A 25,406-nucleotide genomic window follows, 5' to 3' on the forward strand; every position below is an offset into this window, starting at 1 on the left:
CGCACGTAAGCCAACATACGAACTACAGCCCGGCTGGTCAGGTACTGACTGTAGGTGCCTGTCCAGCGCCTTCTTGACAGCCAGGGGTCTTGAAGACAGCCAGGGGTCTTGAAGACAGCCAGGGGTCTTGAAGACAGCCGGGGGTCTTGAAGACAACCAGGGGTCTTGAAGACAGCCGGGGGTCTTGAAGACAGCCAGTGGTCTTGAAGACAGCCAGGGGTCTTGAAGACAGCCGGGGGTCTTGAAGACAGCCGGGGGTCTTGAAGACAGCCAGGGGTCTTGAAGACAGCCAGGGGTCTTGAAGACAGCCAGGGGTCTTGAAGACAGCCGGGGGTCTTGAAGACAGCCGGGGGTCTTGAAGACAGCCAGGGGTCTTGAAGACAGCCAGGGGTCTTGAAGACAGCCAGGGGTCTTGAAGACAGCCGGGGGTCTTGTAGACAGCCGGGGGTCTTGAAGACAGCCGGGGGTCTTGAAGACAGCCAGTGGTCTTGAAGACAGCCAGGGGTCTTGAAGACAGCCAGGGGTCTTGTAGACAGCCGGGGGTCTTGAAGACAGCCGGGGGTCTTGAAGACAGCCAGGGGTCTTGAAGACAGCCAGGGGTCTTGAAGACAGGCAGGGGTTTTGAAGACAGCCAGGGGTCTTGAAGACAGCCAGGGGTCTTGAAGACAGCCAGGGGTCTTGAAGACAGCCAGGGGTCTTGAAGACAACCAGGGGTCTTGAAGACAGCCAGGGGCCTTGAAGATAGCCAGGGGTCTATTGGTAATCCCCCTTATGTATGCTGTGAGACAGTTGAACAGTCTTGGGCCCCTGACACTTATTGTGTTGTCTCTTATCGTGCAAGTGGCGCCGTGTTTTTCATTGGAGGAATGTTGCATCGTCTGCCGAGTCTTTTGATTTCATAGGGAGTGATTTGTGTGTGGAGATCTGGGACTAGTCCCTCTAAGATATTCCAAGTGTATATTATGATGTATCATTCTCGCCTGCGTTCCAGGGAATACAGGTCGAGGGACTTCAACCGTTCCCAGTAATGTGTTTTATCGTACTTAAGCGTACCGTGAAAGTTCTCTGTACACTCCAGCTCTGCAATTTTGCCTGCCTTGGAGGAGGTCGCTAGTGCACAGCAATACTCCAGACTAGAGAACACAAGCGATTTGAAGAGAATCATCATGGGATTGTCATTGCTAGTTTTATAGGTTCTCATGATCCATCCTATTATTTTTCCTAGCAGATGTGTTAGTTACATTGTTATGATTTTTGAGAGTGAGGTTCTCTGACATTATCACTCCCAAGTCCTTCATACTCCGATACAGTTTTAATTTCCTCAAGTTTTTCATATTGGAGTAATTAAAATTTTTCTTCCTTGAACTTCATATTGTTTTCTGCGGCTCATTTAAAAATTTGGTTGATGTCCGCCTGGAGTCTTGCAGTGACTTCGACGGATGATATTGTTATGAAAATTCTGGTATCGTCAGCAAAGGAAGACACGGTGCTGTGGCTGACATCCCTGTTTATGTCAGATATGAGGATGAGAAACAAGATGGGAGCGAGTACTGTGCCTTGTGGAACAGAGTTTTTCACCGTAGCTGCCTCAGACTTTACTCTGTTGACTACTACTCTTTGTGTTCTGTTTGTTAGGAAGTTATAGATCTATCTACAAACTTTTCTTGTTATTCCTTTATCACGCATTTTGTGCGCTATTACGCCATGATTACGCTTAGTGAAGACTTTCACAAAGTCTGTGCATTCTACGTCTGTGTTTTGTTTATCCTCTACAGCATCCAGGACCTTGTCATAGTGGTCCAGTAGTTGGGACAGACAGGAGCGACCTGCTCTAAGCCCATGTTGCCCTGGGTTGTGTAACTGATGGGTATCTAGATTAGTGGCGATCTTGCTCCTTAGGACCCTTTCAAAGATTTTTATATTAGATGTTAGCACTCTTGGTCTGTAGTTCTTTGCAATTGCTTTACTTCCCCCGTTTGTGGAATGGAGCTATGTCTGTTGTTTTTAGTGAGTGTGGGGTGACCCCTGTGTCCATGTTCCCTCTCCATAGACTGCTGAAGGCATGTAACAGGGGGCTTCTTGCAGTTCTTAATGAACACTGAGTTCCATAAGTCTGGATCTGGGGCAGAGTGCATGGGCATGTCATATATTGCTTTTTTCAAAGTCTTGTGGTGTTATGATGATAGAGATTTTTTAATTGACCAGATTTTGAGTCTCTGGCATATAAAAATTCATTTAGATTATCGACTCTTAGCCTGGTTAGCCAGCTCAGTAAACACTGAGTCATATTGCTGTCATGTGTGTAAGTCCCATCTCGTCTAAGCAGGGATCCAATACTGGATGCTGGTTTGGCCTTAGATTTGGCATAAGAAAAGAAATAGTTGGGGTTTCATTCTGTTTCATTTATGACTTTTAGTTCTTCCTGAGTTTCTTGTCTCCTGTATGATTCCTTAAGTTTGATATTTGTTGTTTCTCTGACCAGTACCTCCCTTCATATTTCAGATATTCTGGCAGCTCTGTGATTCTTCACCTTAGCCTGTATAGGGAGCGTCTCCCTCTTTCTAGTTTACATCTCTTCCTTTTTCTTAATGCAATGCAGCTTGAGCAGACCTCAAGTGCCACAGAGGTAATTCTTTCTAGGCAGAGGTTTGGATCCATATTTAGGATATCTTTCCAGCTTGTTTCATTTTGGACCTGGTCGACTTGATCCCACTTTATGTTTTTGTTATTGAAGTTGAATTTGGTGAAGGCGCCTTTATAACTGATCACTATCTTGCTGGTCAGGAGCCCAGTGTATACATGTCTTTACCTCTCTTATGTTGTGGTCCGAGTGTATTATCTTTGATACTGTTATATTCCACATCAGATCATCATTGTTGGTGAAAATGAGGTCTAGTGTGTTTTCCAGTCTTGTTGACTCTATTATTTGCTGGTTTAAAGTGAATTTGGTGCAGAAATTGAATAGCTCATATGTGTGTGAATTTTCATCTGAGTTGCCTCCTGGGGTGATCTCTCATAAACATTATTTGCTACTTTTCTACATTTTAGCTATCTTAAGTTGAAATTGCCCAGCAGCAAGATGTTTGCTGCACGAGCTGCAAGATTTTTCCAGACAGTTGTTGATTTTCAAAAGCTGTTCCTATAATTGTTGGGACGTTGCATCCGGAAGCTTGTGTACAACCACAATGGCAAGGTTTTAATTTTCGATCTTTACTACCAAAGCTTCAACTACATCGTTTGAGGTGTTTAGTAGTTCTGTGCAAATGAGCGACTCTATGACATACAGCCACCCCCCCCCCTTTTGTTGCCTGTTTAGTCTGTCACATCTGAGTAGGTTATAACCTGGGATCTATATTTCGGTGTCAAAATGATCCTTTATGTGAGTCTTTGTGAAAGCTTCAAACATTGTGTTTGACTCTGTGAGCAGTCCACTGATGAAAGGTATTTTGTTGTTTGTTGACGACTTTAGACCCTGTATATTTTCGAAGATAAATGTGGTGGTATTGGTGGCATGTGCGGGGGGGGGGGGTCTTTGTTTGCTGGCACTAATATCTGTTGCTCTGGAGTGGAGGCCAGTGACTGTGCCTCCACTCCAGTAGTGATCCAAGTTGGTGTAGGATTTCTGTCATGTCTTATCAGCTTTTTTTTTTCTTTCTGGTACTAAAAAGACCTCCGTCTCTGGAGTGGTTGAGGTCACCCTGGTTTGTTTCCCAAGGTCTGAGCGATCTGTATCTTCTTGTCCACTGTAGGTGGTGTACCTGATACTATGTGATGTAGCATTGTCTCTCATTGACTGAAGACTAATACATTTCCAGATGATATCAATTACAAGAAGAAGAGTTACATTCTCCTGTTGTTATGCCGGTACAACATTTTTTGTGATGGTCAAAACTGCGCGTCCCACCAGATACTCCATGTCTGCAGATACCCAAAACATAGAATTTGCATAAATTGGATTTATGTTTGCCAGGATATGTTTTTTTATGGCTGCGTTCCCTACTGGTGTATATTTTTTTCTGTCTCCCCATTATGTACAGCTCCTGTACTAACGTCAGTGCCTCTTCCTGTTTTTACTGGTAATGAATCAACACTGGTCCCCGAAGTAACATTTTATTCTGTCTCCAGCAGTGTTACTCCACTTTGTAACTCTGGTGTTCACATATATTTGCTTTTACCTGTCTCATCACCAGGACCGCTCTCTCCATCTGCTGCACCATCTTTCATCTCTGTGTTCTAACAAGTACTGTCCACCAACACAGATGTGACAGCACCATCTGACCCACTCCTTTTATTTTCCCAGCTGTTATACAAGACTGTTGGGTTTTGTAAGAAGGAAATCTTGTTGTCCACGTTGCTGTCTTCTAGTATAGATATAATCTCCCACTTGCACCTCTCGCTTGGGCAGACCCACAAACATTTTCCTAATTTAATATCACCATTGATTGCTTAAAGTCCATACACGACCCATGGCACCAGTTTCCACAGGGTGTGCATGCAGTGCAAGCCAGGTTTTGCTGACTACTCTTGCTGCACGTTACACAACCTTCATGATGGTTGTATATACTGGGCACAAAATTAACCTGAGTTGGGGAAACTGGTCTGTATAACCAGGGACTTTCTATATAGTATGTCATTGATGTTAGCTATGGTCTGTATAACCAGGGACTTTCTGTATAGTATGGCACTGATGTCAGCTATGGTCTGTATAACCAGGGACTTTCTGTATAGTATGGCACTGATGTCAGCTATGGTCTGTATAACCAGGGACTTTCTGTATAGTATGGCACTGATGTCAGCTATGGTCTGTATACCCAGGGACTTTCTGTATAGTATGGCACTGATGTCAGCTATGGTCTGTATAACCAGGGACTTTCTATATAGTATGTCACTGATGTCAGCTATGGTCTGTATAACCAGGGAATTTTTTTTTTTTTTTTTTTTTTTTTTTTTTTTTACACAGGGTTTGACAAGGTTAAGGATCCCTAGCTTTATTGACAGCTATTTACAGGTTAAGGATTCCTAACTTTATTGGCAAGCTAAGAGCTGTTACCTACATCAGCTCATTTGAAAGCATTTTTGTTATGAGACATACAAGTAGGGAACAGGATGAAGTTGGAGCCATCTGTGGGCCAGCATTTTCATTTGATCAACTGACGTTATCTCGTTGACATCATTATGCTGTACGAATGTGTTCCATACTCGAGTCATCCTGGGTATGTATGATCTCAGATGGAGTGATGTTCTGGAGAAGGGTACAGCCAGAGTGAAGTTGCTGCTTTCTGCCCGTCTTGTGGCATAAAAGCTTGTTTCACGCTGTCCTCGAAGTGGATCCAAGTGTGGTATTTTGACAATATTGGCCTTGTACATAACAGTAAGGCCACCCACATCCCTCCTATGTTGAAGGCTCTGCTGAAATGACAGATCTATCCAGGATGGGTCCAGGCGAGAGATGAGACGTCTTGCTCTGTTCTCTACTCTGTCAAGCAGTCGCAGATGAGAGGGGGGGCAGGCAAACCAAGAAAGTGGAGCATACTCAAGGTGTGAGCGTACTTGTGCCTCGTACAGGATCTTGCAACCCCTACTGTCAAGCAGATGCGAGATACGGCGAAGTGCTGTAAGCTTCCTGGCTGCCTTGTTTGCAAGATTTACAACATGGTTCTTCATGGTTAGTTTGGAGTCAAATTTCACCCCAAGGATATCAACTTCTTCTCCAGGTGCCAACATCGTCCCATTCATCCTTACTACTGCGCCAGCATTACCATCATGGTGCCTAGAGACGAACATCATTTGCGTTTTTTCAGGTGCAAATGTTACTTGCCATCTATTTCCCCAAGCTGATATAGCTCTCAGCTGGTGATTGATGTAGCTTAGAGCAGCTGGCATTTCTTCTCTTGGATAAGTGAATGTCAGTGTACAGTCGTCTGCATATGCATGTGATTCTGGGATGAGATGAAGAAGGTCGTTGAAGTAGACATTCCATAACAGTGGACCCAGCACACTTCCTTGTGGAACGCTTGCCCCAATAGGATGCCTTGCTGATTCCGTTCCATTGAGGACTACACTTAGAGATCTACCATGAAGGTAATCACTGAGGAGACATAGCGTAGAGCCTGCAATTCCCAGTGCTTGAAGTTTTGCTAAGAGGCCCTGGTGCCACACCCGGTCGAAAGCGCCAGCAATGTCCAGTGCTACCACACAGCTGACTTTGGATTCATCCAGTGACTGGTGCCACTTAGTGGAGAGGTTTAACAACAGATCAGCAGCAGAGTAACCTTTCCTGAAGCCATATTGACGATCACAAAGTAGTGAGTGGTAGTCAAAAAAATCTGTCATTTGTCTTGAGATTATTGTCTCAAGGATCTTACCAGTGATTGACAGGAGTGACACTGGTCTGTAGTTGCTGATTTCTGCTCTGCTCTTCTTTTTGTGAACAGGGACTACATTTGCCTCTTTCCATGGAGAGGGCCATTTACACTGTACTAGGCAGTGCTGAAAGATGCGAGTTAGAGGTGCTGCTAGCTGGTCTGCACATCTTCTCAACAATCTTGGGCTCAACTTGTCTGGGCCCACAGCCTTTTCTTGGTCAAGTGATTTAAGAAGGAAATGCACCTCCTCCTGCCTTATTGTCACCACTGACAGTTTTGACACAGTTCTTGCAGCTAGCCAAGGAGGGTCCCTTGCTGGATCAGGAACTTGCATTTTGGTAGCAAAGTGTTCAGCAAAGAGGTCCGCCTTCTCTTGACTACTAGTAGAGGTGGTCCCATCCTGTCGATTTAGAGGTGGAATAAGTTCATCAGGCAGATAACCTTGTCTGTCCTTGACCAGGGACCACCAGGTTTTGGAGCCTACCCTACCTGATGCTAACTTTCTTTTAGTGTCCACCTCCCATTTAGTAATGGCCCACTTTTGAACATCACCCATATGCCTACAGGCTTGCATGTGCAAGTTCCTGTTATAGGTGGTAGGATGTCTCTTATACCTTCGCCATGCTTTGTACTTAGCAGTAGCAGCCTCTCTACAACGAAAGCCAAACCAAGGCTGATCTGTAGGCTTTGTCACATATTGCCGGTGAGGAATGTGTTCTTGTTGCAGATTAAGGATGTGTCCAGTGAAGGCTTTCACTTGGTTGTCAACATCCCCCTGGAGAAGAGCATTCCAGTCGGTGGTGGCGAGCTCAGAGCAAAGGGCTGGCCAATTACCTCTTTCCCATAGCCAGGTTGTGCGTGTGGACTCCTCACCTCGTTCTGTTGGGATCTTAAGTGTGGTAAAAACAGCCTTGTGGTCAGACGATCCAACGTAGCCGAGGGGTTGACAAGTGACTATATAGTATGTCATTGATGTCAGCTATGGTCTGTATAACCAGGGACTTTCTATATAGTATGTCAGTGATGTCAGCTATGGTCTGTATAACCAGGGACTTTCTATACAGTATGTCACTGATGTCAGCTATGGTCTGTATAACCAGGGACTTTCTATACAGTATGTCACTGATGTCAGCTATGGTCTGTATAACCAGGAACTTTCTATATAGTATGTCACTGATGTCAGCTATGGTCTGTATAACCAGGGACTTTCTATACAGTATGTCACTGATGTCAGCTATGGTCTGTATAACCAGGAACTTTCTATACAGTATGTCACTGATGTCAGCTATGGTCTGTGTAAGTTGTATCATATACTTGTAGAAATATTATTATTTTTATTATTATTATTATTATTGTTATTATTATTATTATTATTATTACCAATACATGTTCAACTAGGCTGTTGGTGCCTGCTGGTCAACCTGTCCACTAGAGTCTGGTTGATCTGTCACTTTGTGGAGGTAATGGTACAGTTGTAACAAGTAGAATTGTCTGGGTTAGCCAGGCTGTTGCTGGTAGCTGGTCCATGACCAGGCCTCATGGTGGATCAGGGCCTGATCAATCAGGCTGTTATTGTTGGTCGCACATAAACCAACGTAGGAACCACAGCCCGGCTGGTCAGGTACTGATCTTCGGTGCCTGTCCAGCTACCTCTTGAAGAGAGCCAGGAGTCTTGAAGACAACCAGGGGTCTTGAAGAGAGCCAGGAGTCTTGAAGACAACCAGGGGTCTTGAAGAGAGCCAGGAGTCTTGAAGACAACCAGGGGTCTTGAAGACAACCAGAGGTCTTGAAGAGAGCCAGGAGTCTTGAAGACAACCAGGGGTCTTGAAGAGAGTCAGGAGTCTTGAAGAGAGCCAGGAGTCTTGAAGACAACCAGGGGTCTTGAAGAGAGCCAGGAGTCTTGAAGACAACCAGGGGTCTTGAAGAGAGTCAGGAGTCTTGAAGAGAGCCAGGAGTCTTGAAGACAACCAGGGGTCTTGAAGAGAGCCACGGGTCTTGAAGAGAGCCAGGAGTCTTGAAGAGAGCCAGGAGTCTTGAAGACAACCAGGGGTCTTGAAGACAACCAGGGGTCTTGAAGACAACCAGGGGTCTTGAAGACAACCAGGAGTCTTGAAGAGAGCCAGGGGTCTTGAAGAGAGCCAGGAGTCTTGAAGACAACCAGGGGTCTTGAAGAGAGCCAGGAGTCTTGAAGACAACCAGGGGTCTTGAAGAGAGCCAGGAGTCTTGAAGAGAGCCAGGGGTCTTGAAGATAGCCAGGAGTCTTGAAGAGAGCCAGGAGTCTTGAAGAGAGCCAGGAGTCTTGAAGAGAGCCAGGGGTCTTGAAGACAGCCAGGGGTCTTGAAGACAGCCAGGAGTCTTGAAGATAGCCAGGAGTCTTGAAGAGAGCCAGGAGTCTTGAAGAGAGCCAGGGGTCTTGAAGAGAGCCAGGGGTCTTGAAGAGAGCCAGGGGTCTTGAAGAGAGCCAGGAGTCTTGAAGAGAGCCAGGAGTCTTGAAGACAGCCAGGGGTCTTGAAGACAGCCAGGGGTCTTGAAGAGAGCCAGGAGTCTTAAAGACAACCAGGGGTCTTGAACAGAGCCAGGAGTCTTGAAGACAACCAGGGGTCTTGAAGAGAGCCAGGAGTCTTGAAGACAACCAGGGGTCTTGAAGAGAGCCAGGAATCTTGAAGAGAGCCAGGAGTCTTGAAGAGAGCCAGGAGTCTTGAAGAGAACCAGGAGTCTTGAAGAGAGCCAGGAGTCTTGAAGAGAGCCAGGATTCTTGAAGAGATCCAGGTGTCTTGAAGAGAGCCAGGGGTCTTGAAGAGAGCCAGGTGTCTTGAAGACAACCAGGGGTCTTGAAGAGAGCCAGGAGTCTTGAAGAGAGCCAGGAGGCTTGAAGAGAGCCAGGAGTCTTGAAGAGAACCAGGGGTCTTGAAGACAGCCAGGGGTCTTGAAGACAACCAGGAGTCTTGAAGAGAGCCAGGAGTCTTGAAGAGAGCCAGGAGTCTTGAAGAGAGCCAGGGGTCTTGAAGAGAGCCAGGAGTCTTGAAGAGAGCCAGGAGTCTTGAAGAGAGCCAGGAGTCTTGAAGACAGCCAAGAGTCTTGAAGACAGCCAGGGGTCTTGAAGAGAGCCAGGGGTCTTGAAGAGAGCCAGGAGTCTTAAAGACAACCAGGGGTCTTGAAGAGAGCCAGGAGTCTTGAAGACTACCAGGAGTCTTGAAGAGAGCCAGGGGTCTTGAAGAGAGCCAGGAGTCTTGAAGAGAGCCAAGAGTCTTGAAGACAGCCAGGGGTCTTGAAGAGAGCCAGGGGTCTTGAAGAGAGCCAGGAGTCTTAAAGACAACCAGGGGTCTTGAAGAGAGCCAGGAGTCTTGAAGACTACCAGGAGTCTTGAAGAGAGCCAGGGGTCTTGAAGACAACCAGGGGTCTTGAAGAGAGCCAGGAGTCTTGAAGACAGCCAGGGGTCTTGAAGATAGCCAGGAGTCTTGAAGACAACCAGGGGTCTTGAAGAGAACCAGGAGTCTTGAAGAGAGCCAGGAGTCTTGAAGAGAGCCAGGAGTCTTGAAGAGAGCCAGGAGTCTTGAAGAGAGCCAGGGGTCTTGAAGAGAGCCAGGGGTCTTGAAGAGAGCCAGGGGTCTTGAAGAGAGCCAGGGGTCTTGACGAGAGCCAGGAGTCTTGAAGAGAGCCAGGAGTCTTGAAGAGAGCCAGGGGTCTTGAAGACAGCCAGGGGTCTTGAAGACATCCAGGGGTCTTGAAGACATCCAGGGGTCTTGAAGACAGCCAGGGGTCTTGAAGAGAGCCAGGAGTCTTGAAGAGAGCCAGGAGTCTTGACAACCAGGGGTCTTGAAGACAGCCAGGGGTCTTGAAGACAACCAGGGGTCTTGAAGACAACCAGGAGTCTTGAAGAGAGCCAGGGGTCTTGAAAAGAGCCAGGGGTCTTGAAGAGAGCCAGGGGTCTTGAAGACAACCAGGGGTCTTGAAGAGAGCCAGGAGTCTTGACAACCAGGGGTCTTGAAGACAGCCAGGGGTCTTGAAGACAACCAGGAGTCTTGAAGAGAGCCAGGGGTCTTGAAGAGAGCCAGGAGTCTTGAAGAGAGCCAGGGGTCTTGAAGAGAGCCAGGAGTCTTGAAGAGAGCCAGGAGTCTTGAAGACAACCAGGGGTCTTGAAGACAACCAGGGGTCTTGAAGATAACCAGGGGTCTTGAAGACAACCAGGAGTCTTGAAGAGAGCCAGGGGTCTTGAAGAGAGCCAGGAGTCTTGAAGACAACCAGGGGTCTTGAAGAGAGCCAGGAGTCTTGAAGACAACCAGGGGTCTTGAAGAGAGCCAGGAGTCTTGAAGAGAGCCAGGGGTCTTGAAGATAGCCAGGAGTCTTGAAGAGAGCCAGGAGTCTTGAAGAGAGCCAGGAGTCTTGAAGAGAGCCAGGGGTCTTGAAGACAGCCAGGGGTCTTGAAGACAGCCAGGAGTCTTGAAGAGAGCCAGGAGTCTTGAAGAGAGCCAGGAGTCTTGAAGAGAGCCAGGGGTCTTGAAGAGAGCCAGGGGTCTTGAAGAGAGCCAGGGGTGTTGAAGAGAGCCAGGAGTCTTGAAGAGAGCCAGGAGTCTTGAAGAGAGCCAGGGGTCTTGAAGACAGCCAGGGGTCTTGAAGAGAGCCAGGAGTCTTAAAGACAACCAGGGGTCTTGAACAGAGCCAGGAGTCTTGAAGACAACCAGGGGTCTTGAAGAGAGCCAGGAGTCTTGAAGACAACCAGGGGTCTTGAAGAGAGCCAGGAATCTTGAAGAGAGCCAGGAGTCTTGAAGAGAGCCAGGAGCCTTGAAGAGAACCAGGAGTCTTGAAGACAGCCAGGAGTCTTGAAGAGAGCCAGGAGTCTTGAAGAGAGCCAGGGGTCTTGAAGAGAGCCAGGGGTCTTGAAGAGAGCCAGGGGTCTTGAAGACAACCAGGGGTCTTGAAGAGAGCCAGGAGTCTTGAAGAGAGCCAGGAGTCTTGAAGAGAGCCAGGAGTCTTGAAGAGAACCAGGGGTCTTGAAGACAGCCAGGGGTCTTGAAGACAACCAGGAGTCTTGAAGAGAGCCAGGAGTCTTGAAGAGAGCCAGGAGTCTTGAAGAGAGCCAGGGGTCTTGAAGAGAGCCAGGAGTCTTGAAGAGAGCCAGGAGTCTTAAAGACAACCAGGGGTCTTGAAGAGAGCCAGGAGTCTTGAAGACTACCAGGAGTCTTGAAGAGAGCCAGGGGTCTTGAAGAGAGCCAGGAGTCTTAAAGACAACCAGGGGTCTTGAAGAGATCCAGGAGTCTTGAAGACAGCCAAGAGTCTTGAAGACAGCCAGGGGTCTTGAAGAGAGCCAGGGGTCTTGAAGAGAGCCAGGAGTCTTAAAGACAACCAGGGGTCTTGAAGAGAGCCAGGGGTCTTGAAGACAGCCAGGGGTCTTGAAGACAGCCAGGAGTCTTGAAGAGAGCCAGGAGTCTTGAAGAGAGCCAGGAGTCTTGAAGAGAGCCAGGGGTCTTGAAGAGAGCCAGGGGTCTTGAAGAGAGCCAGGGGTGTTGAAGAGAGCCAGGAGTCTTGAAGAGAGCCAGGAGTCTTGAAGAGAGCCAGGGGTCTTGAAGACAGCCAGGGGTCTTGAAGAGAGCCAGGAGTCTTAAAGACAACCAGGGGTCTTGAACAGAGCCAGGAGTCTTGAAGACAACCAGGGGTCTTGAAGAGAGCCAGGAGTCTTGAAGACAACCAGGGGTCTTGAAGAGAGCCAGGAATCTTGAAGAGAGCCAGGAGTCTTGAAGAGAGCCAGGAGCCTTGAAGAGAACCAGGAGTCTTGAAGAGAGCCAGGAGTCTTGAAGAGAGCCAGGAGTCTTGAAGAGAGCCAGGGGTCTTGAAGAGAGCCAGGGGTCTTGAAGAGAGCCAGGGGTCTTGAAGACAACCAGGGGTCTTGAAGAGAGCCAGGAGTCTTGAAGAGAGCCAGGAGTCTTGAAGAGAGCCAGGAGTCTTGAAGAGAACCAGGGGTCTTGAAGACAGCCAGGGGTCTTGAAGACAACCAGGAGTCTTGAAGAGAGCCAGGAGTCTTGAAGAGAGCCAGGAGTCTTGAAGAGAGCCAGGGGTCTTGAAGAGAGCCAGGAGTCTTGAAGAGAGCCAGGAGTCTTAAAGACAACCAGGGGTCTTGAAGAGAGCCAGGAGTCTTGAAGACTACCAGGAGTCTTGAAGAGAGCCAGGGGTCTTGAAGAGAGCCAGGAGTCTTAAAGACAACCAGGGGTCTTGAAGAGATCCAGGAGTCTTGAAGACAGCCAAGAGTCTTGAAGACAGCCAGGGGTCTTGAAGAGAGCCAGGGGTCTTGAAGAGAGCCAGGAGTCTTAAAGACAACCAGGGGTCTTGAAGAGAGCCAGGAGTCTTGAAGACTACCAGGAGTCTTGAAGAGAGCCAGGGGTCTTGAAGAGAGCCAGGAGTCTTGAAGAGAGCCAAGAGTCTTGAAGACAGCCAGGGGTCTTGAAGAGAGCCAGGGGTCTTGAAGAGAGCCAGGAGTCTTAAAGACAACCAGGGGTCTTGAAGAGAGCCAGGAGTCTTGAAGACTACCAGGAGTCTTGAAGAGAGCCAGGGGTCTTGAAGACAACCAGGGGTCTTGAAGAGAGCCAGGAGTCTTGAAGACAGCCAGGGGTCTTGAAGATAGCCAGGAGTCTTGAAGACAACCAGGGGTCTTGAAGAGAACCAGGAGTCTTGAAGAGAGCCAGGAGTCTTGAAGAGAGCCAGGAGTCTTGAAGAGAGCCAGGAGTCTTGAAGAGAGCCAGGGGTCTTGAAGAGAGCCAGGGGTCTTGAAGACAGCCAGGTGTCTTGAAGAGAGCCAGGGGTCTTGACGAGAGCCAGGGGTCTTGACGAGAGCCAGGAGTCTTGAAGAGAGCCAGGGGTCTTGAAGACATCCAGGGGTCTTGAAGACATCCAGGGGTCTTGAAGACATCCAGGGGTCTTGAAGACAGCCAGGGGTCTTGAAGAGAGCCAGGAGTCTTGAAGAGAGCCAGGAGTCTTGACAACCAGGGGTCTTGAAAACAGCCAGGGGTCTTGAAGACAACCAGGAGTCTTGAAGAGAGCCAGGGGTCTTGAAAAGAGCCAGGGGTCTTGAAGAGAGCCAGGAGTCTTGAAGACAACCAGGGGTCTTGAAGACAACCAGGGGTCTTGAAGAGAGCCAGGAGTCTTGACAACCAGGGGTCTTGAAGACAGCCAGGGGTCTTGAAGACAACCAGGAGTCTTGAAGAGAGCCAGGGGTCTTGAAGAGAGCCAGGAGTCTTGAAGACAACCAGGAGTCTTGACAACCAGGGCTCTTGAAGAGAGCCAGGAGTCTTGAAGACAGCCAGGCGTCTTGAAGACAACCAGGGGTCTTGAAGAGAGCCAGGGGTCTTGAAGACAGCCAGGGGTCTTGAAGATAACCATGGGTCTTGAGAGCCAGGAGTCTTGAAGACAACCAGGGGTCTTGAAGAGAGCCAGGGGTCTTGAAGACAGCCAGGGGTCTTGAAGACAGCCAGGGGTCTTGAAGATAACCATGGGTCTTGAGAGCCAGGAGTCTTGAAGACAACCAGGGGTCTTGAAGAGAGCCAGGGGTCTTGAAGACAGCCAGGGGTCTTGAAGACAGCCAGGGGTCTTGAAGAGAGCCAGGAGTCTTAAAGACAACCAGGGGTCTTGAAGAGAGCCAGGAGTCTTGAAGACAACCAGGGGTCTTGAAGAGAGCCAGGGGTCTTGAAGACAACCAGGGGTCTTGAAGAGAGCCAGGAGTCTTGAAGACAACCAGGGGTCTTGAAGAGAGCCAGGAGTCTTGAAGACAGCCAGGGGTCTTGAAGATAGCCAGGAGTCTTGAAGACAGCCAGGAGTCTTGAAGAGAGCCAGGAGTCTTGAAGACAGCCGGGGGTCTTGAAGACAACCAGGGGTCTTGAAGACAACCAGGGGTCTTGAAGACAACCAGGGGTCTTGAAGTCAACCAGGGGTCTTGAAGACAGCCAGTGGTCGTGAAAACAGCCAAGGGGTCTTGAAAATAACCAGGGGTCTATTTGTAACCCCCCTTATGGCTGGTGGGAGGCAATTGAACAGTCTTGGGCCCCTGACACTTTTTGTATTGTCTCTTAAGCGTACACATGGCGCCCCTGCTTGTCACTGGGAGGATGTTGCACCGCCTGCCCGGTCTTTTGCAGTCATAGGGAGTGATTACTGTGTGCAGATTATGATGTATGGATGGCACTGTCTTCGATGGCTGGCACTGTCATGCAAATTCTGGTATCGTCAGCAGTGGAGGACACAGTGCCATGGCTTGCATCTGTCTATGTCAGATATCAGGATGACGGAATACTGGTATACCTTCCTGGGATGACGGAATACTGGTATACCTTCCTGGGATGACGGAATACTGGTATACCTTCCTGGGATGACGGAATACTGGTATACCTTCCTGGGGTGACCGAATACTGGTATACCTTCCTGGGATGACTGAATACTGGTATACCTTCCTGGGATGACGGAATACTGGTATACCTTCCTGGGATGACGGAATACTGGTATACCTTCCTGGGGTGACCGAATACTGGTATACCTTCCTGGGATGACTGAATACTGGTATACCTTCCTGGGATGACGGAATACTGGTATACCTATCGTAAGGGTTCTTGAATGGAGATATCACAGGTTGAAAGTAGACACACTTGTAGGATGGTAGATATATTGTCAGACTGAGATGAGAGATGGAGCCCGGTGCCAAGCCTGTTCACGTCTTGTAGGTCTGCCGCCGAGTGAGAGCGGGACAAAGGGATCACTGCCCATGTGTATGCCTATGACGTCACACAAAGCCAAAGGCTTACGAGGGATCTCGTGTCTAAAGCACAGGGATGATACTAATATGCTATGCTATATAATACTGGGAATACAGGGATCAGCAACTATGCTGACAGCTCGGTCATGTTACGTATGTCGTCCCGACATACACTACTATCTATAGGCTGAACAGGCAGGCGGATCTGGGCTGATTCTATACAATAACAAATGCATATATAACTTAGAACTAATGGATGGTACAACATGATTTTGACGTAATGGGTGTTAACGTAATCATTACAAACTATAAGTACAAATCATTATACAATATGGATGGAATTGATCGATCGATCTGTATTCATGCACTCTACGGATTCTGAGGAAGAATAATTATATACAAGAAGTGTTTAACAGAAAGGCAGATTCGGTGCACGCAAATCTAGACTGTTAATTCTCAGAATACGGAGGGAACGTGAACACGAAAATTTCTGACAAACTGAACAGCTAATAATAAAACACACAATTGACAAATTCATTCATCTCGGACATCTAATTATACAGACTATGTACATTTAAACCCAATTCTGCAAGGGTTAGGTTTACGTATGCAGAATGGTTATCATCTCTGGGAGGGTCGAATTCCTCTGCAATGGCTAACACATGCCTTGACTGAGAGAGATCTGAAGGAATATCTACAAAAGATACTTGCGGGTTTCTCATTACTTGTCGAGTACGCAAGGAGTAACGACATTCAGGTTGAGTATCTGACTGAGTATCTGAGGTAGAGAGTACAGGATCAGGAGGATTGTCAGAGTCTGTCTCATTAGTCTGGGTATCAATATCCTCAACATCGCATACTAATTTCATATGATCTAAATGCGATTCTTTGTATTTGCCAGTACTAATTTCTCTAACCTTATACTTATTTCCAGTGATATGTTCAACTACTCGATAAGGTCCGACAAACTTTTGATCAAGCTTTGGCATTGCAGACGTTTTGTTAAAGTTAATCAGCATAACTCTCGAACCTACTTTGATTTTAGATGGCTTTGCTCGAGTGTTTGCGACTCTTGTAAATTCTGCTGTTGATTTATGAAGTGTTTCACGGATTCTTCTAAAAACACTTTGAGCTAAGCTGGTACGAGTTGCTACGAAATCATCAGGGTTGTAATTAGGTTTCGGAGTAGAATATAACAACTCATAGGGTAAACGCTTGTCTACACCATACAATGCATAATGTGGAGTATCACCTATGGAAGCATTGTAAGCAGAATTTATGGCACACTGGACATCTGGTATAACTTCATCCCAAGTTTCACTATTGGGGTTGATAGTGGCTCTCAGAACATCAAGTACTTTCTTATTTGTTCTTTCGGCTAACCCATTGCTGGCAGGATGATGAGGAACAATGGTGGATTTAGAGATCTTGTATAAAGTACACAAATTTTCAAGAATCTCATTACAGAATTCACCTCCATTATCTGTTACTAAGGACTTTGGGGTGGTATGCCTGCAGATAATGCGTTCTTTAAACGCTTTAGCTACTGTCTCTGCAGTCTTATCTGCAATAGGAACTAGCTCACAATATCTGGTGAAATGGTCTACCATAACACACAGATGTTTGTTGCCTTGGAGGGAACATTTAAAATTAGTTAACAAATCAAGGGCAACTCTTTCCCACGGTTCGCTAGTGGTTGGGTACACTTGGATTGGGTTAGGACCATTGACATTTCCTTTATGCTGCATACAGACACTACATTTCTTAACATACTCGGAAATGTCAGTTGCCATACGTGGCCAAAAGTATTTCATTCTGGCTTGTTTCACAGAACGATCCATACCAGGGTGTGCAACACCTGGTGCATCATGAACTAGCTGTAGAGCTACGTTCACTAGTGACTGTGGAATTACTAACTGGTAAACTCTTCTGCTTGGAGTACCCAACTCGGCTGTTCGATACAGTAATTCCTGACTCATTACAAAGTCACTAATGGGTGCTGGTGGCTTTACAGCAAGAATGAGATCTTCCTGGAGAAGGAATCGAATCACACCAGACCACATGGGATCTATTCTTTGTGCAGTTTTGACATCCTCGACAGTAAATGGAGGATCTGCAGTAACTACACTAACGTGTCGCGATAAAGCATCTGCGACTACATTTGACTTGCCAGGTAAATGTTCAAAAGTGGGATTGAACTCTTGGATAGTCAAGGACCATCTGGCTAACCTTCCAGTAGGCTGTTTGTTCTGGAATAAAGGTATCAGTGGCGCATGATCTGTCAAGACATGAACAGGGTACTGGTAAATGATGTCTCGGAAGTGCTTTAAAGACCACACTATTGCTAAAGCTTCTTGCTCCGTTACTGTATAATTACGTTCAGCCTTCGTAAGGACTCGGCTAGCAAATGCAACTGCGTTGTACTTGCTATCAGTCTTCTGAGCTAGTACGGCACCTATGCCAATGGAACTAGCATCAGTTGTCAGATAGAAGGGCTTAGAAAAATCTGGGAATTTCAAAATGGGAGCAGATGTTAGCTTTTCTTTTAGAGTTTGGAATGCTGTTTCTTGACGGAAGGTCCAACTAAAAGGAGCATCTTTCTTAAGCAACTCAGTTAGAGGAGCAGCTATGGAAGAAAAATTAGCAATGAAAGATCTATAAAAACCTGCTAAGCCCACAAAGGATCTTACGGCATCAGCGGTTTTGGGAGTTGGAAAATTTAGTACTGCTGTTACTTTACTTTGGTCAGTCGTAACCCCTCTAGGAGTGACTACGTGACCAAGAAACTTAATTTCTGATCTGAAAAATTGGCATTTAGACAGTTTGATCTTTAAATTTGCTTCTTCAAGCTTTCCAAGTACTGTATCAAGTCTTTTCAGATGTGTGTCCACGTCTTCGGACATGACGATTACGTCGTCTAAGTACACCATAAGTGCTTTACCTATCAGACCTCTAAAGATATTGGTCATGAGTCTAGAGAACGTGATAGGAGACGATCGTAATCCAAACGCCATACGGAGGAAATGATAATGACCTGTGGGAGTGGAGAAAGCTGTTAACTCTTGGCTGTCCTCGTGAAGAGGGACTTGCCAAAACCCTTGTAACAAGTCTAGGGTCGAGAAGACTTTGTTATCTCCGATATTGCGTAAAAGGTCACCTAGTACAGGAAGTGGGAAACGATCTGGAATGGTTTTCGCGTTTAACTTCCTAAAGTCAATCACCGGGCGCCAAGTGCCATCCTTCTTAGGCACTAGGATCAAGGGCGCATTCCAGGGTGAATTGCTATGTGCAATAACTCCATCATTGAGCATTTGATTGATCAGTTCCTCTGCGACAGCAACTTGTGAATGAGGCATTCTGTACGCAGGTATGTAAATAGGTCTAGTACCAGGTTCAAGTGGAATACGATGGGACAATAAGTTCGTTATACCCATCTTCTCACCTGGTAAGGCAATAGCTTTACGACGTTTGTTCAACAGAGTCAACAAACGCTTGACTTCGTCTGGGAAGTCAGTAGGAGCTAAGTCTTTCTCCTCAACTGGTGAAACAGATTGATCCGGAGAAGTGGATGAGGTCTCCCCGGTAGAAATAGCACCGACCCACTGGTCAGGTGACACGTCATCCTGTACTTGAACAGGGTAAGGATAGTGAACTAGGTCAACGAGGTTGGTATTTGCTCTGAGACGAACACTGTGACCCAAAGTGTTAGCAAGGAGTAAATGGATCTTACTGTCTCTTACAATGTGTAAGGAAGGTTCAACAAATAAACCTTTGACCTTGCAGGAATCACTGTCAACTAGGACGGTATCACCATCTGGAACATTAGGAACAACAACAGACACTCTAGTGAGAGCACTAGCCGCAACAGAGACGTCTTTCTGCAAACGGCATGTGACATCAACAAGAGATGGCATTACTAGTTCCAAGTAATCGTTTTCTGACAAGGCATCCCCTGTGGAGAAACTACTACTCGAACTAGCAGTCATTGCAGGGATAGGCTGTGCACTCAAGGCAGTCTGAGTGTCCTCGGACACTTGAGGCAACGGAACACTATCCTGCAAGTCTGAAGGTATAGGTGGAACACTAATGGGAGTGACAGAATTACCAGTGCCTGACCGCTTGGGTACGCTACTGGAAATTGCATTGGCTTGTAAGGACTTAATGCGTACATCATACTCTGCAGCAGTATGACAGATTTCTGATCCAAGCTGGTAACCCCAGAATGGAACGATTAAGTCATCTATTTGGGCATGCCATCGGTACGGGTCGAGCACAATGCGTAAGTCTCGCATGGAAGCAAATCCCAGAAGAAGGTCACCAGGGAAAGCAATCTGGTCGACAACAAGAAAAACAGCAGTAAAGTCTCTGCCTTGGATAGTAAAGGTGAGTGAAGTCTGACCTCGGACTCGCAGAAGAGAACCAGCTACTCCACCAAGGAAGGTTACAGTAGTTGGTTCAACGAGGAGGATACGTCGTAACCGCTTCTCTTTAAACAAGCTAGACCTAATGATATTAACTTGCGCACCAGAGTCCATGAACACATGAACGGGCGCATTATGGACAGAAGCTTGTACTAATGGACCAATCGTTGCATTAGAACTCATATGCAAACAGGAAGTTGAGTTATCATCGGAGAAAGCATCTTCTACTTCATCCCCAAATTCCTCTACGTCAGAGACGTGTGAAGCCACATCATCAGCAGGATTGTCATTCTCGAGACTGCTTAAGGCTTCAAAGGAATTGTGAACGGGGATGGCATACTCATTATCACTTACCGTCACCATTGGGCGGTTTGACTGGGGCGCTCTAATTCCCCCGAATTGGAAGAATGAGCCTGGTTCTGATTAGACTGTGAACCACGACGTCTGTTTCCTCTCCTGGCTCTGCGGTTGGAACGGCCATGGAAAGATCTAGAGTACCGCATATTGTAGAGCGCATTGCACTCAGATGTATCATGTCCATGAATTCTATGATGAGTACAGTAGGGAAGATCTGACTGGTACTCATCATCAGTACGACGCTTCTTAGGGTAACTGGCATAACAATTACTAGCGATATGGCCACGGAAACCACAATTGTAGCAAATTATTTGACTGTGGTTACTGTACGTACTATGGGTGTTACGGGAATGATAGCTCTTAACACTTGCTTTGGATGATGAGCGTGAGTGATTGCGGTTGGGAGGTTTGGTAGTAGCACAAACTAAAGGAGGTACAGGATTGGACAAGGTGTTTGGCATAGACCTACGATAAGGGAAGGATCCCTCGGGACACAAATTTCGTACATGGATTAGAGCTTTAAGCGGTCCCATATTAGCATCTAGCGGACTTGAATTGTACACATACTTAGATGTCGGTGGCATTAGTTGTTTAACGACTCCAAAGGCAGCTAATCTGGCAAACCCATCAAGGGCTGGTTTATCACTATCGTTAAGATATCTTGAATTTCGGCCTGCTTTAACAAATGAGGACATTAGGTTATTGAGACGGAGAGCAAACTCCTCTAATGACTCTTCTGGTCTCGGGGCTGTGCAAACTAATTCTTTGAGAACAACGAACGGATCGGTTTCTCGCACTGGTTCAAGATAATTGCGAATTAACTGTTCATAATCTTGCCACCTGGTCAGATCTTGGAAGTCCTTCATTCGAATTAATTTAAATACATTTGAGGCAGCTGAAGAACGGGCTAGACTCTCCTTTCCGATACTTATTAAAAGACTCTCAGATGGGGGACCATCAACTGAAGCGTCAGCTCTGGCTCTAACTGCAGTAAACCAACCTTCAAGGTTGTCTGGGTCACCATTGAATAATGGCATAGCATCATACGGATCACGAGTGAAGTTACGCATGCCAGAAGTCTGAGTATGTCTATCGTTTGATACGGAGTTACTCGAATTTTGGGCTGACACATTAATGGTTGTACTAGCAGCAAGTGCTGAGGCATCGCTAGAGAAAACTTGAGACATGTTTGCCAAAATGTAAAAACTAGAATTTAGAGAACAAAGAAAATGATAACTGAGGAACACACAACACAGTGAACTTAAATGGAAGAAAATGCTTAACTATTCTGCATAAGTAATTAAAAATTGACAAGTTACACAGTAAGCAAAGAACTCACACAAGAAAAAAAAAATATGCAACTTAACAAACACTGAAAATCAAGAGAACTTGTACTTTGCTCAAATCTAATATGCTCAACTTTTACTTTAAATTGAATAAATGGCACAGTGAGTTGTCTTTACTTTCAATGCAACAAGGAAAATACACAATAAAATAATAAAATGGACTCAATAAACTTGTGCAAAAATTAAAACAACACACAATTCGCTGAAATAAAAATTAAAATGACAGACAGAATAAAATACTATGCACAGAACAGAGCATAAGAAACTGCACTGTAAGAAACTGTATTGCACAACACTGCATAAAATTTTCTGCAAGAAAAAACTTTAATAGCAACACAATATTTGCACAAGAATTATTGCAAAATGAGTCTGTGTGCAATAATTAAAATTATAACACACAAGAAAAGAAATATATCAAGGAATGAACACTTTAACTCTTAACTGCACTTAAACAACAAGCAAAAGAACAATTTACTTTAGAAGGAGAACTTAAAAATTGCACTAAGAGTGAATTTGTTCAATAAAATATGAAAAATAATAGGTGCTAAAACACACAACAAAAAGAAATACAACACTTACAGTGATGCAGAGCACAAAACATCAACATAAACTCAGTACTAGAATTTTCTTGCAATGAAACTTGATGTTTTTTAAAAAATTTTGTAAACAGATTTCTTGCTGGAGCTTTAAAAATGGCACTATTGTCTGTGGAAATAAGACAAATTAAACACTGGCTGAATAAAGGAATATGAACACGAGAATGTTCAACACACAGGGAACAAACAAAAATACACAATTGCTAGGAAGAAAAAAAAAATAACAGACAACACTGAGTTGTGATGCAGAATATGAGGTGAAAAATTTACTGAGTTAATTCACTGGAATTCTGAAGTTTAAACACAAGTTCTATACTGCTCATATGTTGCACACACAACAAAGGAAACACTAAGTACTTACTTCAAGTGTGTATAAAAAGAAACACAACACAACAGATATAAAATAATGCACGAAAATTAACACTGAATTAAGGAGATTAAAAGAAATTTATGCAATCAGTACATGATAAACACTGAGTCTGATCAAGAGTCACTGAATGTCACTAAGAGAAAAATTCACTGGAAACACAAAAGAAATGTCTCAACACTCGCAAATGTCTCTAAAAAAAAATATTATAGCTGTAACACTTGAAAAAAAATGAGATTGATGGATTGTTTATATCGTCTTGCTGCTGTCCTCTGCACAGATGATCGTAGAATTGCGCTTAAATCGGCGAGAGACAACACACAGGAGGCTTTTAAAGATGGCGCGCCACTCTCTAGCTCTTGACCCCCTATGTGGTCCTTAAAATATGGTGCTACAACCCTTAGCAGTGCACCAAAACACTGATGAGGTAGGTGAGTTGTAATGGCCGACTGTAGTTGGGTTTGTGGGTAATGGCTGAGCGAGGCGTCTGAGACCGGCAATGGTGCGACACACGTGATCGTGAGTGGCTGGGCTTATGGGTTGAACGTCGTAAGCCTCACTGAGAAAACCCACACTGCCGCGAAGATAATTCTAAACCGGCTGGCTTAGAAGAAACCCACGAAATACTACAACACCACAAGGATGACAAGGAGCACTCAGAATGCTTGGAACTTGAATCACAAGCGATGAAGACTAGTCACGTGGCTTGCCTGAGTACTGGGGTAAGACACCTGGTTAGTTGCTAGCTGGCTTATCTTAACCCTTCACACAGAATAGCTTGATAACTTCACACGATGAGCACAGCAGGGGTGGAAGCTGGCTTGGCAGGCAAAATAATTGGATGGAGTAGGCTAGGCTGGACTGGACTCGGGTGTTCTGACTCCCCCACCACAGACTGGAAGCTGGCTTATTTTGCAAACTCGGGTCAACCCCTCGGGAGTAATGCAAAAAAGCAGGAAACACTAATACAAAGAGACTGACCAGTGAATAATGTAGAAGCTGGTAGAGTAGCTGGCTTGAGGTAGCTGGCTGGGTGAATCTCGGTAGTCGGTAGGCCTACTGGTAACACGAAATGGCCGTCTTGCTGGTCGACAACTTTATCTCCAGAAATCGCTGTAATCGTCAGAATTACAGGCTCACCGCTGTCACCATTTATCGTAAGGGTTCTTGAATGGAGATATCACAGGTTGAAAGTAGACACACTTGTAGGATGGTAGATATATTGTCAGACTGAGATGAGAGATGGAGCCCGGTGCCAAGCCTGTTCACGTCTTGTAGGTCTGCCGCCGAGTGAGAGCGGGACAAAGGGATCACTGCCCATGTGTATGCCTATGACGTCACACAAAGCCAAAGGCTTACGAGGGATCTCGTGTCTAAAGCACAGGGATGATACTAATATGCTATGCTATATAATACTGGGAATACAGGGATCAGCAACTATGCTGACATACCTTCCTGGGATGACTGAATACTGGTATACCTTCCTGGGGTGACCGAATACTGGTATACCTTCCTGGGATGACGGAATACTGGTATACCTTCCTGGGATGACGGAATACTGGTATACCTTCCTGGGATGACGGAATACTGGTATACCTTCCTGGGATGACGGAATACTGGTATACCTTCCTGGGGTGACCGAATACTGGTATACCTTCCTGGGATGACTGAATACTGGTATACCTTCCTGGGATGACGGAATACTGGTATACCTTCCTGGGATGACGGAATACTGGTATACCTTCCTGGGGTGACCGAATACTGGTATACCTTCCTGGGATGACTGAATACTGGTATACCTTCCTAAGATGACTGAATACTGATATACCTTCCTAGGATGACTGAATACTGGTATACCCTCCTGAGATGACTGAATATTGGTATACCTTCCTGGGATGACTGAATACTGGTATACCTTCCTGGGATGACTGAATACTGGTATACCCTTCTGAGATGACTGAATACTGGTATACCTTCCTAGGATGACTGAATACTGATATACCTTCCTAGGATGACTGAATACTGGTATACCTTCCTGGGATGACGGAATACTGGTATACCTTCCTGGGATGACGGAATACTGGTATACCTTCCTGGGGTGACCGAATACTGGTATACCTTCCTGGGATGACTGAATACTGGTATACCTTCCTAGGATGACTGAATACTGATATACCTTCCTAGGATGACTGAATACTGGTATACCCTCCTGAGATGACTGAATACTGGTATACCTTCCTGGGATGACTGAATACTGGTATACCTTCCTGGGATGACTGAATACTGGTATACCCTCCTGAGATGACTGAATACTGGTATACCTTCCTAGGATGACTGAATACTGATATACCTTCCTAGGATGACTGAATACTGGTATACCTTCCTGGGATGACTGAATACTGGTATACCTTCCTGAGATGACTGAATAGTGGTACACCGTCCTGAGATGACTGAATACGGGTATACCTTCCTGGGATGACAGAATACTGGTATACCTTCCTGAGATGACTGAATACTGGTATACCTTCCTGGGATGACTTAATACTGGTATACCTTCCTGGGATGACTGAATACTGGTATACCCTTCTGAGATGACTGAATACTGGTATACCTTCCTGGGATGACTGAATACTGGTATACCTTCCTGAGATGACTGAATACTGGTACACCTTCCTGAGATGACTGAATACTGGTATACCTTCCTGGGATGACTGAATACTGGTATACCTTCCTGGGATGACTGAATACTGGTATACCTTCCTGGGATGACTGAATACTGGTATACCTTCCTGGGATGACTGAATACTGGTATATCTTCCTGGGATGACTGAATACTGGTATACCTTCCTAGGATGACTGAATACTGATATACCTTCCTGGGATGACTGAATACTGGTATACCTTCCTGGGATGACTGAATACTGGTATCATCCTTCCTGAGATGACTGAATACTGGTATATCTTCCTGGGATGACTGAATACTGGTATACCTTCCTGGGATGACTGAATTCTGGTATACCTTCCTGGGATGACTGAATACTGGTATACCTTCCTGAGATGACTGAATACTGGTATACCTTCCTGAGATGACTGAATACTGGTATACCTTCCTGAGATGACTGAATACTGGTATATCTTCCTGGGATGACTGAATACTGGTATACCCTCCTGAGATGACTGAATACTGGTATACCTTCCTGTGTAAGGGATGGCTTTCTTA

General features: G+C 45.9%; 1 long non-coding RNA gene across 1 annotated transcript in view; it reads right to left on the reverse strand.

Moving 5' to 3' along the window:
• Positions 1-21,927, reverse strand: part of LOC138853825 (uncharacterized) — a 74,077-nt gene extending 52,150 nt beyond the window's left edge. The window contains exon 1 of the long non-coding RNA XR_011393041.1: positions 21,803-21,927. This is a non-coding gene — a long non-coding RNA (uncharacterized lncRNA). The remainder of the gene's footprint in view (positions 1-21,802) is intronic.
• Positions 21,928-25,406: the final 3,479 nt, after the last annotated feature.

The sequence above is a fragment of the Cherax quadricarinatus genome, chromosome 3, assembly GCF_038502225.1.
Source record: "Cherax quadricarinatus isolate ZL_2023a chromosome 3, ASM3850222v1, whole genome shotgun sequence".
Classification (NCBI taxonomy): Eukaryota; Metazoa; Arthropoda; class Malacostraca; order Decapoda; family Parastacidae; genus Cherax; species Cherax quadricarinatus.